Below are 6,651 nucleotides of genomic sequence, written 5' to 3' on the forward strand. Positions count from 1 at the left end.
CACCTGCCAACACACGACACACAAACATGGATTTCAAAATAAAGACCCTGCACAATAACAGGATATGCGGAAGTGTAGATTTTCAAAATAAAACACTTAAACATGTTTTAACATGCATTAGGGAGTGTCCCCACCCCCCCCCCCCCCCCCCCCACACACACTTACACAGACACACACTGATTTTCAAAATAAAAGCCTCTAATTCATTACACAGCTAACTAGCGCTAGCCACCCCTACAAATTATATCAAATCGACCGGCTCGGTCAGGACTACTACCCTCTGAGGTTTGGTAGCGATCGGATAAACGGTGTTTGAAAAAATCCAGAAAAAACTGCGATCGACCCTCCCCAGGCATCAAATCACTGTCAAACTTTGAAGGCATGTTTGGGCATGCTTTCACACAGAACCTTCATTCAAAATGTAAAATGTAGATAAACATTAGACCTCTGACATATTGAGTCCCCATGTCTGTGCCACTTTTTGTTTTGACAGGCAAGCCACTTAAGCTGACCTAACCCCTTAGGAAATAATGGGAAACTGGTGAGATCCCTGACAAAACCCAGCTAACTTTGGAAGCCTATCAGTCTGGCATGCCTCTACACAGAATATTCATTTCAACTGCAAACTGCTCATAAGGAGTTGGACTTTATCATACTGAGTCCTCATGTTCATGTCTTTTACCAAACTTCATAAAATAGCAGCCAAAGTCACATCCACATCTTTAGGATTCCTCCATTCATTCTGAATGGAGGAGCTTGGGGCCTATTAAACCTTATATAAAACCAATCAGAAACACTGTAAAAGCATGAAATGTCATCAGTGGCATCTTTCACATCTGCCGGTGATCAGGAATGAGGTTTGGTGGTATATAATGGGGCGGACCGGCAGCAGAGTGTGGGTGAGCGCGCATTGGCCCACTCAAAATTTCTTGTGAATTTTCTAGGTTATATAAACAATAGTTATTTCTATTTTCTTTCCTGTTTGGTTCTTCTGTCCTTATGTTCCTTTCTTTGGTTGGGATTGTTGGTGCATTATCATTGAGGGTTCTTCCTGTAGAACAGACCAAAAGTCCAGTTCATATGTTCACTGGGCCGAAGCCTCTGTCATAAATCAATAATGTCTAATATGCCACCAGTACTGTTGTCCACAGGATGAAATCACACGTTTAAAAATGATTATTATTTATATATATTTAACATTTCACCACAAGATGGCAGCAAACATGGTCAAACTCTCACCACCCTGTTGCCAGTGATCTGTGTTTTTTTATTGCCCATTTCTAAAATGGCAAGTGTGAGTAAGAAAAGGAAGGTTGACAGCGAAGGCCGAAGTTTCAGGACAAGTGGAAATGGAAGAAGAATGTGAGGGCAAGACATCTTGCACATTGAAACCTGTGTTGGAGCCAGACCTGCCCCCTTTACTGCAGCTGAGAGCCCAGTCTCTTCCTTCTCATCAGAGGTCCCTCGTTATCGCGGGGTTACGTTCCAAAATAACCCGCAAAAGGTGAAATCCGTGAAGTGATGGGCTTATTTTTTTACAGTTATTCTAGATGCTTTAAGGCTGTGAACCCCTCACTACACACCTTTATACTCCTTTCTCTCCTGTTCAAACACTGTCAGAGTTCAAACCTTCATAAAAATAAGTCCAGTGTTACAGAATGAAACCAAAGCACAAAGCAAAATAAAAGGAAATATAATAATGAAGATTAAACAATGGTTTGTGAAATGGAAGTTGTGGCGGCTGCACTAAAATGAATGATAAGTTAATGTGGTCTGTTCAGAGCTGTCAGTAAAAGCTTGTTTAACCTGGTTTCGGCTGTCCCCGCCTAACAATGAAGAGATTGCTTCCAAACGCTTATAAATCCAGAAAAAAAGTGTTTTCTTTCCAAAAAGGGTTTTAGAAACTTCTAGTTTTCATATAAACCCTCCGCCATGACAGTTGGAAAGCTGCCCCGTGATTGTTTGAATGGAAATGCTGCATTGTGCTGAAAATCAGGGCGTTTGTAGCAGATTGGGGAAAAAGGGAAGAAGCGGTGCAGGGAAACATGGCGGATAACGTGTTTTGTTACTAATTGATTAAAAACTTTAAACAGAGACCCCGTGTGAAACTTATTTTGGTGGTAACTCGTTTCTTAAACAGTGGCGTTTCTCGCCCTAACCCTAACCCTAATAATGCTGCTCACAGCTCAGTGTCTCAGTGTCTTCACTCTTCAGTCCATCAGTCCAGTCTGACCCTTTGGATGAGATTCTTTGTGTCTGAGTCCTGCCTGCTTTTGGACTGTGGAGCTGTTTCTTCCTGTGTTTGGACCTTTTCAACCCTTTGTGGTCTCTTATTGGATTTGTCTTTTGTCTGCTTTGGTTGTCTCTGTTATGTCCCAGGCTGAGGGGAAACCCACACACAGCATGTCTGCACCTCCCCACTCGTCCCCACTCTCAGATCGGCAGCTACACAGGCTGGTTTCAGTGTTAGGCTGCAGTTCATGAACTCAGAGCTGAGCAGTGCCCAAACAAACACAGAGACACTACAACACACTAAAGCTCCCTAACAAGAGAAAAAAGGAAACCAATGACAAAGCTGGAACCTAAAGCTCCTGCTGGGGAGTAATAAACTCCAGTAAACCCAAAGAATCCAACCGCCGAGGCTGCGCTACAACAGCTCTGATGGACTGATAGAACACTGACTCATGCACAATAACATGAGGAAAGACTGAGTCAAACTTACACTTCCTCAGCCCAGGTTTTAACCACTGCTCTCCACCATGCTCCACCCTGCAGGAAGAAACACAGTCAGAATGATTTTCTAACCAACATGAGTCCAAACTGCTGATCAACATGAAGCAGAGTTCCTCAGTTTGTCAGAGACACACAAACAGACTGAAACTCATCTGTGTCGACTCCAGAAGAGTCTCTCCTGATCTGCTCTGTGTTTATTCATGTCCTCCATTCTGTGAAATATTGCTCTCTGTCAGGGCTTTACTGTGAAATCCTCTTCATGCAGCAACAGTGTAGGTTTGATCTCAGCATTGTGCATTTATCCAAAGCAGCAAACAAGCCACACTGTCTCTGACTGTTTGTTCCTTTCACTCTATATGCAAACACAAGCCTGGTTCACATGTGTCATGGATGGAAGAGTTTCTGACACACTTCAAATAAATACATTCACTCATGTCTGTGTGTAGTTTTACAGTGATAATATTGTAGTGTCTCCCTGCTCTCTGTCTCTGACTGAAGGAACTCCTCCTTCTACCATTGTGTTGTTGTCTCCTCTGAAGCTTCACATATGGATTGTTTCAGGAACATTTGTTTGTGGAAATAATCAGTGGTTCTTACAGCTGAGGACATTAATAAGTAGGGCATCATTTAGTATTTGATCTGCACTAAGTGTGACTGAAAATCAGTCTGTTTGTATTTTGACATGAAGAACGTGTATAAAGAAAAGTGAAGTTAACATGATGGACACTTAATGATGGAGGAAGATGAACATCAGGGATCAGTGATTATTTCTTCTCTGCAGTTTCAGTCCATCCATCAACAGCTGTGGATATATGAGCTAACTGACAGACTGAGGAGGACTCATGCTCTGTGGTCTCTGTGTACCTGAGAGTCTTCAGACTACAATCTGGACTGTTGAGTAAAGCAGACAGCAGCTCCACTCTGAGTCTCCTGGATGATTGTAGCTCAGGTCCAGCTCTCTCAGATAGGAGGGGTTGGAGGTCAGAGCCGAGGCCAGAGAAGCACAGCCCTCCTGTGTGATCAGACAACCTGACAGACTGGAGGAACAAAACATGTCATGAACTCAAGAAGAAAGAAGGAAAATCCAACAGATCTTCAACATGAACATGAAGCAGAATTTAACTGATGATCAAAAAGCTGGATCCTGACCTGAGAGTCTTCAATCTACAGTCTGGAGTCTCCAGTCCATCACAAAGAAGCTTCACTCCTGAATCCTGCAGGTCATTATATCCAGATCCAGCTCTCTCAGACTAGAAGACTGGGAGCTGAGGACTGAGGACAGAGCTTCACAGCTTCTCTCTGAGAGGTTACAGCTGCTCAGTCTGAGAAAAATACAATGAACACAAAGTCAGTGTTTTATTGTTCATATAAAACTCAACCATGTTTGAAATGGTTCATAAATCCACCTACAGAACTTTGTTGGAGGCTTTGACCACTGGCAGCAGCCTCAGAAGAGCCTCCTCTGAAGCAGAGTATTTCTTCAGGTCAAACACCTCCAGATCTTCTTCTGATGACAGTAAGATGAAGACCAGAGCTGACCACTGAGCAGGAGACAGTTTATCTGTGGAGAGACGTCCTGATCTCAGGGTCTGTTGGATCTCCTCCACTAGAGAACGATCATTCAGTTCATTCAGACAGTGGAACAGATTGATGCTTCTCTCTGCAGACACATTCTCACTGATCTTCTCCTTGATGTACTGGACTGTTTCCTGATTGGTCTGTGAGCTACTTCCTGTCTGTGTCAGCAGGCCCCGTAGAAGAGTCTGATTGGTCTCCAGTGAAAGACCCAGGAGGAAGCGGAGGAACAAGTCCAGGTGTCCATTTGGACTCTGTAAGGACTTGTCCACAGCACTCTGGTGGAGGTGTTTTAGTTCAGGTTTGTCTCTAAAGACTTCAGACTCCACAGATGTTGTTTGTTGTTGTTCCAGCAGGTTGACAGCAGAGCTGGTGAAGGTCAGATGGACATGAAGAGCAGCCAGAAACTCCTGAACACTCAGATGGATGAAGCAGAACACCTTGTCCTGGTACAGGCCTCTCTCCTCTTTAAAGATCTGTGTGAACACTCCTGAGTACACTGAGGCTGCTCTGATATCGATGCCACACTCTGTCAGGTCTGATTCATAGAAGATCAGGTTTCCTTTCTGCAGCTGATCAAAAGCCAGTTTTCCCAGAGATTGGATCATCTCCCTGCTCTCTGGACTCCACTGTGGATCTGTCTCAGCTTCTCCATCATACTTGTCCTTCTTCACTTTGGTCTGAACCACCAGGAAGTGGATGTACATCTCAGTCAGGGTCTTGGGCAGCTGTCCTTCCTCTCTGGTTTCCAACATGTCCTCCAGAACTGTAGCAGTGATCCAGCAGAAGACTGGGATGTGGCACATGATGTGGAGGCTTCGTGATGTCTTGATGTGGGAGATGATCCTGCTGGCCTGCTCCTCCTCTCTGAACCTCTTCCTGAAGTACTCCTCCTTCTGTGGGTCAGTGAACCCTCTGACCTCTGTCACCACGTCCACACAGTCAGGAGGGATCTGATTGGCTGCTGCAGGTCGTGTGGTGATCCAGAGGCGAGCAGAGGGAAGCAGCTTCCCCCTGATGAGGTTTGTCAGCAGCACATCCACTGAGGTGGACTCTGTGACATCAGTCAGGATGTCATTGTTCTGGAAGTCCAGAGGAAGTCGACACTCATCCAGACCATCAAAGATGAAGACCACCTGGAGGTGCTGAAAGCTGCAGATTCCTGCTTCTTTGGTTTCAGTGAAGAAGTGATGAACAAGTTCCACCAAGCTGAACTTTCTCTCTCTCAGCACATTCAGCTCTCTGAAAGTGAATGGAAATGTTGAACTGGATGTCCTGGTTGGCTTTGTCTTCAGCCCAGTCCAGAGTGAACTTCTGTGTTAGGACTGTTTTCCGATGCCAGCCACTCCCTTTGTCATCACTGTTCTGATTGGTTCCTGTCTTCCAGGTGAGCCTTTAAAGATGCCTTCTGGTCTGATGCTTGTTTCTGGTCTGTGTGCTTTCCTGATGCTGCTTCAATCTGTCTGACCTCATGTTCCTCATTGACCTCTGCAGTCCCCCCCTCTGTGATGTAGAGCTCTGTGTAGATCTGGTTCAGAAGGGTCGGCTCTCCTGCTTTAGCGATGCCCTCAAACACACACTGGAACTTCTTCCTCAGGTTAGACTTGAGTTTACGTCCACCCTCTGCAGCAGGAGTTCCTAAACAAACAATAAATGTCATTAATAAGTGAACGCTACAATAAATGTGTCAAATAAATATTTTCTGTCTCCATGAAATCTGTTCATCAGTTGTAGACAAACAGTTTGTGACACTGGGGGTGTCAACTATTTATCACTCATGAAAATGGTAAATAAACGGGTCCGGAGTGGTGTGTGAAACGAAGTCACGGATTGACGGAGGAGCGGCAACCCGTGAAGGGGCCCTCTGGAACGTACCTGTTCAAGGGAGATAAGAGGTGGAGGACACTGTCTTGGACCCTGCGAACGGATGCTGAAGCTATGCTACGGGATGGCGCTGTGGTTAGCGTCCTCGGCTGCTACGTGGTAATCCTGGTTTCGGATCCAGGTTAAGGCGTCCTGTTGCTTCGGTGAGATCGATCCTTTTTGGTTTTACATTATTTTTATCTGGTATACCAGTGAATCAGTGAGCGCTCTTTTTCTTTGGCTACCCTTTTTGTGGATTATATGGTTTTGGTTGACCGGCGTGGGACTTTTTTATGGACAATATATTGTTGTACAGAATTGTAACTATGTGTGGTGGTGGTTTGGGTTAATATACTGATTTCATAAAGCTTCTTGTGGCTGGGTTTTGTGTTCGAATAAGTGCAATAGAAAGAACCCCTTGGTAAATAACTTCAGCTAGTGATCCTGGCCGATGTTACATCCTATCCCTGAACACACTCG

This window comes from Parambassis ranga, unplaced genomic scaffold, assembly GCF_900634625.1.
Source record: "Parambassis ranga unplaced genomic scaffold, fParRan2.1 scaffold_212_arrow_ctg1, whole genome shotgun sequence".
Classification (NCBI taxonomy): Eukaryota; Metazoa; Chordata; class Actinopteri; family Ambassidae; genus Parambassis; species Parambassis ranga.